Below are 13,328 nucleotides of genomic sequence, written 5' to 3' on the forward strand. Positions count from 1 at the left end.
GCAGGGAGTCCAGCCAGTCATTCGCAGCATCTGGCCGATCAAAGAAGAAAGTTCGATCATTATACTCTACCCGCAGCCTGGTCGGAAAGAGCATTGCGTAACGCATCCCCAAGTCCCTAAGACGTTTCTTGGCACCACGAAATCCCATACGCTGCTTCTGGACCTGTTGGGAAAAGTCCGGATAAAAGTTCACCGTGGCATTTTCAAAGGCTACCGGGCCCTTCACCCGCGAGGCCTGCAGGATAGCGTCCCGATCTCTGTAGTGGAAAAGCTTTGCAACAATAGGTCTCGGCGGGGCGCCTGGCTTGCCCTGGCCCCCCGGAACACGATGTGCGCGCTCCACTGCGAAAAATTTACTAAGGCCAGACGGAGAAAGGTGGTTCTGGATAAGGTCTTCAACCAGGAGATCAACCGAGTGGGGTTCTGGATTCTCCGGCACACCAACCACGCGAACATTACAGCGACGTGCCCTGTTCTCAAAATCCTCCAAGCGCCGGGTCATGAAATCATTCACCCTACGGAGATTGCCAATCTCCGTCTGAATATCAGAGACGTCCGTCGTGAGGCTGGCAGATTTGATATCCAATGACTTCACCTTTTCGTTCGTCTTGGAGAGATCGGCTCGAATCAAATTCACCTCAATTGCCACAGTGTCAAGTTTGTGGGCCAAAGTTTCGTACTGTTGGCCTATGGATTCCCTCATGCCAGAAATGGCGCCCATGATGTCCTGCAAGGAGGGCTCCGTCGACGCATCCGTTACTTGGTCCGACGCAGTAGGACCGGACAGGGCAGCTCCGGGGGACCCCTTAGAGTGGGTATAACGATCCATAACATTAGATTGAACCGGACCCCCGCGCAGAGGTGTCTTCGTCTTGCGCGTCTCTCGGTCCCCTCTGCCCGCCATTTTGAAGATGCGTCACGAGTAATGTCACCAGGGTCGACGGACCGGGCACCAGAAATGGAGGCCCTGGGACCAAAGGACTTCAAGAGGGGTATCACCAGGATAGAGGCAGCCCACTCCAGGAACAGTGCAGCCAAGGGCCAGACAACCTACGTGTGTCCCGGCCGCAGCTCTGGCCTGACCCTCTCACCAATGTCCCAGTCCGAGGCAGAAACGAAACCGAAACTTAAGAGGGGGACTCACAAGACTAATCCCCCTGCCGTTGTTGTTCAACTCCAAGACGGCCACCGAACCTCACCCAGTTCCGGGCGCACTTCGGGGGCGGAGCCCAAAAGTTCAATCGAACATAATTCAGGCACCCGATGTCCAAATCAGTTTCTGAAGGGTCCAGGTGGATCAGCCCAACGTCCTCTATATGAATCCTCGCAAGAAATCAGGATTAAAGCAGGATATTAAGCCGGGAGCGGCGGGGGTCCGGGGAGCGCTGGGCTCACGCGGCCATCTCGGATGCCCGCCAAGCTCCTCCCCCGATTTACTGATTCTTAATTACCGAATTTTACCGATTCGGTAATTAAGAATCGGTAAATCTGAGGGGTGGATATGTAGGTATTCCAGATGTGCTGGAATACCGAATCGGAACAATTCGGTATTTACCGATTCGGTATGCCCATTCATTCCTATGGGCTTTGAAGCCCATAGGAATGAATGGGCATTACCGAATCGGTATTTACCGAATCGGTAAATATTGATCTTCACAAGGGTGCAGGGGGTGTCACTTTGACACCCTCTGGCCCCCCCAAAACAGGCTCGGGTGCCATGTGTCAGGCATACATGCCCTAAGGGCAGGTCTGCCTGTCATATGGCATAGGTGTGCATGCACACGGGAATCGGTATTTTACCATCAAATTGGATTTGATGGTAAAATACCGATTCGGTAAGGCTTTTGGGACTCTGAAGAGTCCCACCTACATCTCAGATTTACCGAATCGGTAAAAATACCGATTCGGTATTTTACCGAATCGGTAAATTTACCGAATCGGTAAATTTACCGATTCTGTAAAATAGTGCCCCTACATACCGATAACCCATTTACCGGTCGGTAACAGCCGAAATCGGTAAATGGCCTGAAACGGCCACCTACATCTGGCCCTTAGAGAGCTATTGCCTAGACAGTCACATGGTGCTGGACTAACCTGCTTCCAGGATTCGAACCGCAAACCCGTGGTCCAGAGTCAGGCGCCCTGGCCGCTGCGCCACACCTCTTCCACTTATTCATGTTTGTACTGGTTGGACATAATCCAGTCTGGCAACATTGACTAAAATAAAGGACCATTATTTGTTGTTTTGCAAAGGGCACTGGCAGACAAGTGACTGTCATGAGAGACAAATCTACAGTGCTCAGTCAGAGTGTAGGAGCGTTCACTACAGAGTTTACGGCAGGTGTGGAGTTTTACTCGAGGCAATATTTAGTCGTGAGGGCTGCCATCTCCTGGGACTACTTTTACAGTCAGACAGGCGCTAATCTGTGCAAATGTTATTTTTCATCCTATTCTTTCTGTGGTTGTATCCTGGATATATTAGCTTTAATATTTCGATATGCGTAAGGATTAATCTGCGTGATGCTTCCAATACATCACGCCTCTTGTCTCGAAAGTGAAAGTGCAACACAGCAGCAGGCGACTCGAACTGCAGAAGTGTAGAATACCTGCTTTATTTCACAGAGGCAACTTTTTTTAGTTCGCATCCCAATCGCAAAGAAAAAGAGGGCGTACATTTTAAAGAGACTTGAAGCTCGGAATGTATGTGACGTTGTGAATTCTTGAAGCTGGACGACTTTTATTTATGGCTTAAGTACTTCTCCAAAGTAATCAAGGATTCTTAGCGCCATGATGCTCCTTCCGGAGCGACCGCCGCGCTTTACAAATACCCCTACAAATACAAATACAAATACAAAGTCATTAGTATATTTTGCAGTTTCATATAGCGCGAACTCGACCCGCAGGCATCGGAGCACTTTACAGAATCACTAGTTGTATTACAGAAGTAGCCCTTCATGTTTTGTGGGCGGGGAGATAAGGTGATTTGCCCAGGATCACTGGATATTAATACTTCCGCTGACCCTCAAACCTAGGTCCCAAGTTCCAAACTCGACAGCTTTGTCGCTACGCCACATTTAAGATGTCTCTTGACAGACAGCGAGCATCAATTACAGTGGGAAACACCCTGGGTAGAAGGGACCGAAAAAAAGTTTGAAACACACGATCTGTCTTTTGAAATCTGTCATTGACAAGTAGTTTTGTGCCCCAGGGAATGAAGCTGTAAGGAAACGAAAGCCTTACCTGGGACAGCAGCACCGTCCGTGCACGCAGTCTATAAACAGCTGGGCAAGAAAGTGGGTCACATCTGTGGCGCGCTCTTCGGATGCTCCAACTGCCTCTGATGAAAGACGCACACGAGAGTCTTTTATAGAGCCCGCCTCTCTAGCCCAAAGCCAACCAAAAATTAGCTGAAAAACAGCCAAAAGGGGCCCCGCTGCAAAGGAGGTTCTGTGGGTCTGTGATGCAACCAGGAATGCACCCTGGCTGCTTACAGAGGTGCACTAAAGAACAAGGGAGATTTGGAAAAAGCAAAATTCGGAGGACATTATTTTCCACATTGAAGCAAGGCAATTTTAGGTAGAAAATTGCTGAAATAAAGCAAGTTTTTGCTTAAAAACATATGGTCAGGGACGCCGGTCACCCCCTCCACCACCATACCCCAAGGCCAATAGTCTCACACTGAGTTCTTTTGGAAGGCAGGGGGCCTTGCGACCCCCGGCCGTATTAATTAAAACATGAAAACAAATGAAAAATTGTCAAAATAAACATTTTCATTTACAAATGTATACAAAATTTAGGCATTAGATCACACATGATGTAGACAGGTATCCAAGGACTAATCTTAACAAATCTCTAATATAAAGAGTTTCCTAACCGAATCTAACATCGTACGTATGAATTTTGCATAACATTTTTGGGCCTACGGCAAGGTCTTAACCGGTGTCCGATCCCTGTTAACCAGCTACGCCCTCACGTGTGAGTGCGCATGAGGGCCCGTTACCGGGAGAGTATTTTCCCCCCTCCCGGTTACCCACGTACGCTCCCTGAAACTCCATTGATCTAAAAAGGGGGCCCTTTCACTGTGCGCCGTTTAATGACGTCATAGTGTCCGTGCGGGGTGACTTACGCAGCCGAAAGAAGAAAGCGTGACTCCCCACTATCCCCGCACCCATCCAACCAAGCGGATACCCTGCCCCTGGAGTTCTAGGAGAGGCCAATGGCCCCTCCCCCTGGGCGAGCCCATTCGTAATGGTGCCGCCCCCCAAGGACCTTCAATAAACTGCTCACCGATCATGACCTTACCGCCTGACCGAAGACTTACAAATAAATACGACAATTGTTGACCTATAAGTGGGAGAAAAACCTAAGGATAAAAAATTCTCAACATGCACTTAGGAAAAAGCATAACAAACACTCCACATCTATATATCCTGTAAAAAGGGGGGGGGGGGACGGCCTGAGTAACACCAGTAATTCAATTTAACGTGTACTCCAAGAACCATTCACATCTTTGAATAATTATTAACTACACATTTCTGCATCAGGGGCTGGTGGGTGGGAAAAAACTTCACCGGCCAGGCGGGGGGCTCGGAACCGGTGCAGCCTGCTGAGGAGCGGGGGAGAAAGAGGATGGCTCCCACGCTCCCCAGTCCCCAGTTTGCACTGGTCCACCCCCCCCCCACCAGAGCCTCCCACCTATCCCCGGAAACATACAACTGCTTCCGGGTCAAGGCGGTGTACTCCACCAATCGCTGGCGGGGCACGCCCCACCACGTCATCAAGACGCGGCTCAGAGGCACGCCCCAACATCGAGAGGGCTACGGGAGGGGGTCCGGCGCCCCGCCATACGTGCGGGGGGCCTGGGCGGCCCCCCCTTTCCGAGGTCTCCCATCTGAATAGGTCTGTTGGCATGGATGGAGGTGGTGTGCAGTTCCCCCTTCTGCTGGCTGCCAGTTTTTTTATTTTTTCAAATCATAGTTTCCCAAGTCCACACGCAGGGTAGGATTGGCCTAGAGGGCAATCAGGCAGTGCCAAATGGGCTAGTCTGACAGATCAGTGTATGGGCTGTTTATAGGTGGGCTAGTTTTTAGGTCTCGCCTAAGCAGCGCATGCAATGTCTCTTCAAGACATCATTTATCTACTCTGTGGTCATAGAGCATGCCCATCGCATTTCATTCGTTCCTTTATGAATCGGTTATACATGTCCCTCCTTATGCTGTGTTGCTCCCTCCCATGGAGCCTGGCCCAATTACTTGTATCATTTCCCTTCAGGCCATTTATGTTCCATCCGGCACACAATTTTTTCTTTTGCCTCAGCTTGTGATTTAGTATTGCTTTTTTTGGGCTTTCCAAACAAAACGTGCTCAGACAATGGCATTTTTTGTGTTGTAAACATGAAACTAACGTATATGGAGATCTGCGGACCATTCGTCTCTTGTCTTCATGGCCCGCAGATCGCCGTGTACGTTAGCTGCATGGTCGGTGCTTTCCTGTCTATGCCAGCAGGACAGCATGCACCGTGGCACCATGCTGGAAGGAGAGATCGCCATGTACGTTATTAGTCCTAGTAGTCCCTTGGCTCTCCATTGCCACGCCGGACCCAGGTAACATTTGAAATACTTCCAAGACTAATGACTAGTTTGACCAAGCCTCATTTGTGTTAACCTGGTGTAACTGAAGGAGAGATGTAGAATCCTTTCGGTCCTGTTTTAATATTGACTTAATCTCCATGAAAAAGATGGAATCAACGTCTGCTGTTGTTATTTAAAAAATTGCACAGAATTTTAACATTCATGAAAGAAACTTGATAGCTAAAAATTTGTAAGGATTCTTTGTTTGCGTTTTTTCTGAAAACCGAAAGTCGTACTGTTTCTGTCGCAATTACGAGGCGTTTCGGTGAGTAGCAGACCCTCTTTATGTTTCCACTGGTCAGTGCACGTCTTACTGGCCACTCTCCGCCCATGGGTTCTCCCTGGCGCCCTACCCCATAATTACCTACAGGCCATAAAAACTAGAAACTAGGTGACTTGAGCTGCTCTGCGCGTAAAGTTTTTGACATTTACATTTGGTTTTCATGTTTTGCTGAAGCTAAATATGGTGTTGCTCTCTCTCACAGGTGTGCTTCTCCCCACCCCCTCCGCGATGCAAGCAGAAACATTACAATTTGATGTCTGCCATATGGAAACTCCTGGATTTTAATTTTTTAATTTAGGGTCATTTAATTATGCTTAATAACTCTCACTTATAGCTAATGGTATTAACAAAAGAATAAAATAAAAAACACTGCAATTTTTTAAATGGCTTTCTAACTAATGTCATAGCAATGAAATGAGTTGTTTTTATGTGCTTTGCAAAGGTGCCCAACTCTGTATTTTTAGCTCAATTGCAGAGATTTGTATTAATCATGCAATAAAGAATTTCTACACCCTCTGTGATGCATCACACTTGTTTTCCTTGGTTTCTGCCCGTAACACGAGAGCACACATAATCAGTCTCTCCATTCCTCCTTATCCTCACATTTGCTGGGACAGATGTTGTTCCAAGATCTGTTGCTGTTTATCATCACATTTACTACATTTGACACAAGTGCTCGAGTTTTGTGTCACTCCGTTCCTGTTAATCGTCACATACATTGTGACAAATGTCCCTCCGAGATCCGTTCCTGTTAATCGTCACATTTGTCAATTTTTTTACATTACGTGTTGTAATTTAGGTTTTTACTTTTTTTAAGCATAGAGTTCTATTTTTGAAATGTTAGCAAGTGATGTAAAACTCCTTCACTCATTTATGATCCTCATAACACTCGATCCATTAGCACAACCAGAGCGCCTGAGAGGATTGCTCATGGGAGGGGCCGGGCTCGCACCCGGCACACTGCGCATACCCTATGTGCGTGACTCGTTACTTTAGCAGGCACCAGCACGTCAGGCAGTAACCGTTATGGACAGTGTAACGCTTGACACTTTAAGGCTGCCACAGCCTTAAAGTACTTCTAAAGCAGAGGGCCTGCATGTGAGTCTGTTTATTCGGCTGAAAAACACAGCGGCAAGGCATTATAAATGTGGTGCTTTACTTATCCCCACCGCTCCCTATTTTTTCAATCCTGTGTCTTCTCCCCCTCCCACCTACCTCATCTCCCTTACTTCACTACCCCGGTTAGCCACCCACACCCGATTGACAAATCCAATAGGTCTCTAATTGGCGAGACCTTTTGGCTTTGCCAATGCTTGTTACGGTTGATTTAATGATATTACCACAAGCATTGCCTGTAGCAAAAACAAATGCATGAAGTCTAGTATAGCTTGCAAAATACCCATATGGTGTGTGCTTAGAAGCTCAAAACCAGCCTGATTTTATAATGTGAGCCATTTTTTAGCTATTTGATTTGCCCATGGTAGTTACCTTCATTTTGGTGCCCAAGCCTAATTTCATGTCCCAGTCCTACCCTGTCTATCTGTGAATTCTTAGGCCAGTCCCAACTTTTTTATTAGAATTCTGATAACCTCTAAGACTTAGCCTAATTTCCTAAAAAATAGCACAGTCTTTTTAAAAATAGCAGAGTATTGTGGCACCAGCACTAATGATTATTTTCTTGCACAACTGTTTGTACAAGAACTAGCCCAATTTGGCAACACTTACTGCTGCTGCATGACAAAAACAGGCAGTGTTTCTCCAAATAAAGACTGTCTACAAGCTACGGTATGATGAAATCTTCTCTACTGAATCTTCCAATCAGACGAGTGTGGAAATGCTGAAGTCAAAGTCCTTGAGTGGCGTGGTGTTTAGCACACAGGGCTTCTGGTGCAACGCCTGATTAGACTTGTTTCAGCCAGTGTCGTGCACCTCTATAGCACCACGTCTCCTTAGGAGAATTAAGGACTGTGAAAGTGTGAACTTTGTATTATGACATCACCATCATGCTGAAGCGATCCCATATGAGCTCTAATGCACTTAGGCCTGCCAATGCCTGGCTGCCTGATCCCGAAATGGACATCAGGCCAGGCAGTCAGGCACCTTGTAATGCACCAGTAATCCATTTTGATCAGTGAAATAGAAATCTTTAAGTGGGCCTGCACATTAGAGAAATGGAGCCATGAAGCTCTCATGACCTAACCGCCACTCCACTGAAGGATATTTAAAGAATATTAACACTTCCCTGGTGTTCCTGAAGCTGAGCAGTCTTAAACCTAGTTCCCAGGGCCGTAGCCAGAAGTATATGTTTGGGGGGGCATGGCCCCATATAATGACAAGAGGTGGTTTGGGGAGGTAAAGTAATGGTTTCTATCTGTAGAATTTGTTTGAAAAAAAGATTAACATTTTTATATTTTAGAATAGGCAATATATATTATTGCATAATTCTGTCTATGGTATGATTCTCAAGTGTTGTGGAGGAAACGGGAGACAAAAGGTTAATTTTAAAACACGCTAGTCAAAATGAGTTACAGTAAAGACACTTTAGTGGGTTGAGGCTATTGCGAATGATTTCCTGAAACATTTGTACCCAGTGTTGCAACTTGAACATATTATGCCAATTACCTTACACAAAACAGAAAACTTGTTAAAACCAGCTGTATGGAAGGATTGGGGGTTCCCCCTAAGGGCTCTTTATAATAGTTTGTGTGCATATTGCATAAAAAAAACATACTGTAGAAATTACATTGATCAAAAATAGATATAAGTTAAATATTGCTTTACAATGGATTTGGGGTTCCTTCCCCAACCTTTTTAGCAAAATGGTGGCAAATAACCTGGTTCAACAACACTGGCAAAAACTGATTTTATTAAAGATGACTTCACAGGTGGGGTGGATGTTGCTTCACTAAGCAATGACAGGGTAAATATATGTCACTAGTACATTTTAAAGAACAACTGGTCAAAAACAACAGTGCAATGTAATTGAATTTTAAAGTGAATACAATAAAACAAATGAGCTCAATAAACATATAGGTGTCAGCTCACCACAATAGGACCCAGAACATATGCTTGTCATATGCATGCATCCACTTGCTGCTCGACAATAATGCTGTGAAAATCTGATCGTGACCAATTATTTCCAGTTCTGGATCAGCTCGAAAAATATTTGCCAATGTGTTCAAATGACCAAAGTTATAAGCCTGTCCCTTACAAAAATGACAATGTTGAGTGTACATACACGCACAACACATTGCTACTTAATTTCACATTCTTTGTAGTCTGATTATTTCTATACATTTAGAGCATTATGTCCCTAATTTTAGCTCACCTGTGGCCTTGAGGATTTGAAGGATAACAATAAAATGTACTGCCTCCCAAACACAGACCCTATGTGCTCAGGATATAGCAAACATCAATGCAGGGTGGCATAAAGATTCAAAAGAGCGAGTCAGTCTTTGGAGAGCAGTGAAAATAGCAATTGTGTAAACCCATAATGTCGGAGCAGTGGTGACTGGTGATGTTTTATGGTGCTGTGGCATACATGCCTGCCCCAAACTGCACTGAGCAATCAAGCACAGTTTGTAAACCTCACTTCCTCCATACTATTTGGAGGGCTGAGTGGTTATAGCAGATAATCTTTTTGAATAGTGAGGGCACTTCATTGCCTCCTCTTGAAGCTGGCCTCATCTCTAAAACTAGCAGCATCATGTACAAAGTCATCACAATCAAAGCTCCACTTATTTTGCAGACTAGTTCACAATCTCTGATGGGTATATTGATACCCAGCCATGACACCAGAATGCAGACTAGGAAGTGTAGAAAAGTAAAAACAAGGCAGCTTACCTCTCCCTCTGTGCACCCAGTGTTGTATTTCTATCTAGGACCCTAATTCGATATTCCCAATTTATGCCCTTATATGGCTATAATAAATAATATCCTTATAAAGGCATAAGAATCATATCCATATTTAGTCGTAGCCCATACAGTCCAAATTAAGCAAGGCTACTTCCCCAGACTCCTAGAGAGTACAACGAGTTTTTTAAACAAACCAAACCTCCAGCAACCTGCGAATTCCCCATGCTTCTGTTTTGATTTGTCCAAGAACTCCTGCGAGCACTGAAAGAATGGTCAGTTCTTAGTGACATCTTTATTGACGTCTTATGTCCAACCTTACGTCAAACCCGGACACCTTTCAGGTATAAATATACCAACGTTGCCTTAAGCAAACACACAGTGGTTTGGAGCAGAGCGGCTATCTACTTGCCCGAGAGCCCAGCTGATGCGAGAGCCCACGGACGCCGCCCCTCCCTTTTGACGCACTGCGAGAGACGCTGTCTTTTCTCCTGCCGAGAAATCCAGCTCCGGTGTTTCCAGATACCCTTGCGGGTTGCAGGGATATCGAGTCCTGAGAGAGAGATACCAGACCTCCTGCATTCTATTACCCAGGTACGGAGCTGACTAAACCCTTAAGAGAATTCTTGATTCAGATTCCTTGGCAGAACCAACTTATCTTAAACTGTACTTACTTACTCCCCACGTATTAAGCTTAGGTCAGGTACACCGGGGTAGGCGTATTTAGAAGCACCAGTTGAGTACGTTAGTCAATGTTTTTATGTATGTATATATTTTATCTATTTTAAAGTATCATATGGCTAAGAAACCATATCAATGCTTTTACAGTATTATTTTATAATACTCCTTTTACTGTACGCACTTTACTTTACTATAAGTATTGCAATTGTGGCAATTCATTTCTCTTGCATGAGAAAGAAGACTGCTCAATAAATAACACCTTTTATTGAAAATGCCCGTCTCTCTAGTCTCTGCACTCTCGTGAAACTAAGTATGCACGATTGACTGAGTGAAATAGCTGTCTATTGTTTTCACACGACTCTAGAGATACACTCTTATTCTGAGGGAGCAAAGTTGTCATGTTATATGGTTGTCAGAAGCTAATCCCTTTTTCTCTAAATCCGGAGAGTTAACGCTTTCCTGAACATTCGAGAAAGTTTCTAGTGACCTCTGAGCTAGCTGGCAAAACTAATTAAGTCTAATATAGTCAGTAGAGACCTAGTCGACCTCAGTCCTACGTCTACACTACTGTTTATATTATTCCAATGCGCAGAGCCTATTGGGAATATAGGAACTACACTACACCAGGCTCTGGAGAAGCATCCCTCAAGAGATCACCAACTCTGATCCAATTAGGAAAGAGTGGAAGACTCGCCTCTTAAAAGAACACTGCATCACAATGCATTACCCATCCACAACCCCGCCACCTCTACTATTATTTGTTGACTTCATGATTAACTTTGATCCTGGCCAGTGCTCTGCTAAAACTCGGTTTGTGCTATAGAAGTACAATGTACAAACATACATACATACAGTTTACACCAATGAATCAACCTCAATTCTCAAATTACAGTAGTGATCATCATTTAAATATCAGCTTCAAATTGATTGTCAAAAATGTAAAATGTTTATCCCAAATCCTCTGTTTTACAGTTTCTAAGGAATATGTACTCCTTTGTTATTGAATTCATGCTTTTCATTTTATGACAATATACTCAATCACCTGAAACAAAAGTTTATCAGTGTTATAAAATGTTTTACCTTTAGCAAATATTTGTTTGGGGTCTCAATCGTGGTTTGTTATTCGTATCAAGTACTCACATGTACTAGTGCCATGCATGGATAAATTATAAATGGCATGTCACTAATCATCATGTCAGGACATGGACTCACTTACTATGTCAAGAATCAATTATATTGTGCCAGAGCTAAAATTGCACCAGGGGTAGTCACATCACACAGTCAGCCTGGCACATACTCATACACACCACAATCCTCACACAAACACACATGTTCCACCCCCCCACAACACCCCCTGACATCCCCACACACACTCCCACAAACGAACACTCATACACACACCGACATACACAGATCATTGAAAGATATATATATATATATATATATATATATATATATATATATATATATATATATATATATATATATATATATATATATATATATATATATATATATATATATGGGAAATATTTTACAGTTCTCTTGAGAAATATAGTTTTGCACATCATAATGACAGGCTAATGACCACTGCAGAGCTTTAACACTGTCAGGACTAATAGTGTTAGGTGGCAAGGTTATCGAAATTATGCAACAGTTTATCTAAATTAAGCCGCATAAAATCAAATTTTTGTGGCATATACTGTAAGTGCATTTTCGTTCAGTTGTGCTAGGAAGTTTATTTTAATCTATCTGTAAATTAGGCACATTATAGGGAAAATTATATAGCAAGTGCTGTAATTCCATATTTATGTGGTAAACTCTGCAGTCACAGAAGTGCTTAAAGCTACTGCCATTCACCATTGTCAGTCTCCTTTTCAACTGTTTATTCAAGAAAGGTAAACAGAACTTAAAATCATTCTAATTCCAAACAAGTGTCCCTGGTAGGTCGATTTTAAATAACAAGCATTGAAAATGCAATAGGTCTCGCAATAACGCGAGTCTGAACTATTAGCATTGTAAATGATTATGCCCTTTATATTTGCGTTCTGGTTTTTGGAACATAAATAAAAGGCTTTGCCATTTACAAGGCCTATAGCTTAAATTTGCGTTAAAACGAGACCTATTGCATTGCAATGGTGGTGGTGCTGCTGAGTTTTCTCTGAATCTGCACCCACAATCTGCACCCACAATCTGCACCCACAAACTGCACCCACAATCTGCACCCACAATGTGTGAGTGGCGTTGCGTGTGTGAGTGGCGTTGCGTGTGTGAGTGGCGTTGCCTGTGTGAGTGGCGTTGCCTGTGTGAGTGGTGTTGCCTGTGTGAGTGGCGTTGCGTGTGCGAGTGGCGTTGCGTGTGCGAGTGGCGTTGCGTGTGCGAGTGGCGTTGCGCGTGCGAGTGGCGTTGCGCGTGCGAGTGGCGTTGCGCGTGCGAGTGGCGTTGAGCGTGCGAGTGGCGTTGCGCGTGCAAATGGCGTTGCGCGTGTGAGTGGCGTTGCGCGTGTGAGTGGCGTTGCGCGTGAGTGGCGTTGCGCGTGTTAGTGGTGTTGCATGTGTGAGTGGCGTTGCACATGTGAGTGGCGTTGCGTGTGTGAGTGGCGTTGCGCGTGTGAGTGGCGTTGCGCGTGTGAGAGGCGTTGCGCGTGAGAGTGGCGTTGCGCGTGAGAGTGGCGTTGCGCGTGTGAGTGGCGTTGCGCGTGTGAGTGGCGTTGCGTGTGTGAGTGGCGTTGCGTGTGTGAGTGGCGTTGCGCGTGAGTGGAGTTGCGCGTGTGAGTGGAGTTGCACGTGTGAGTGGCGTTGCGTGTGAGTGGCGTTGCGCGTGTCAGTGGCGTTGCACGTGTGAGTGGCGTTGCACGTGTGAGTGGCGTTGCGCGTGTGAGT

The 13,328-nt window shown here is 45.0% G+C and overlaps 1 protein-coding gene across 1 annotated transcript in view; it reads right to left on the minus strand.

Annotated features, from left to right (window-relative positions):
- The window catches only part of LOC144785901 (metalloproteinase inhibitor 3-like), a 177,151-nt gene extending 173,797 nt beyond the window's left edge, over nucleotides 1-3,354 (minus strand). The window contains exon 1 of the mRNA XM_078664772.1: nucleotides 3,241-3,354. The gene's annotated coding sequence lies outside the window, so the exon portion shown is untranslated. The remainder of the gene's footprint in view (nucleotides 1-3,240) is intronic.
- Nucleotides 3,355-13,328: the final 9,974 nt, after the last annotated feature.

This window comes from Lissotriton helveticus, chromosome 10, assembly GCF_964261635.1.
Source record: "Lissotriton helveticus chromosome 10, aLisHel1.1, whole genome shotgun sequence".
Lineage (NCBI taxonomy): Eukaryota > Metazoa > Chordata > Amphibia > Caudata > Salamandridae > Lissotriton > Lissotriton helveticus.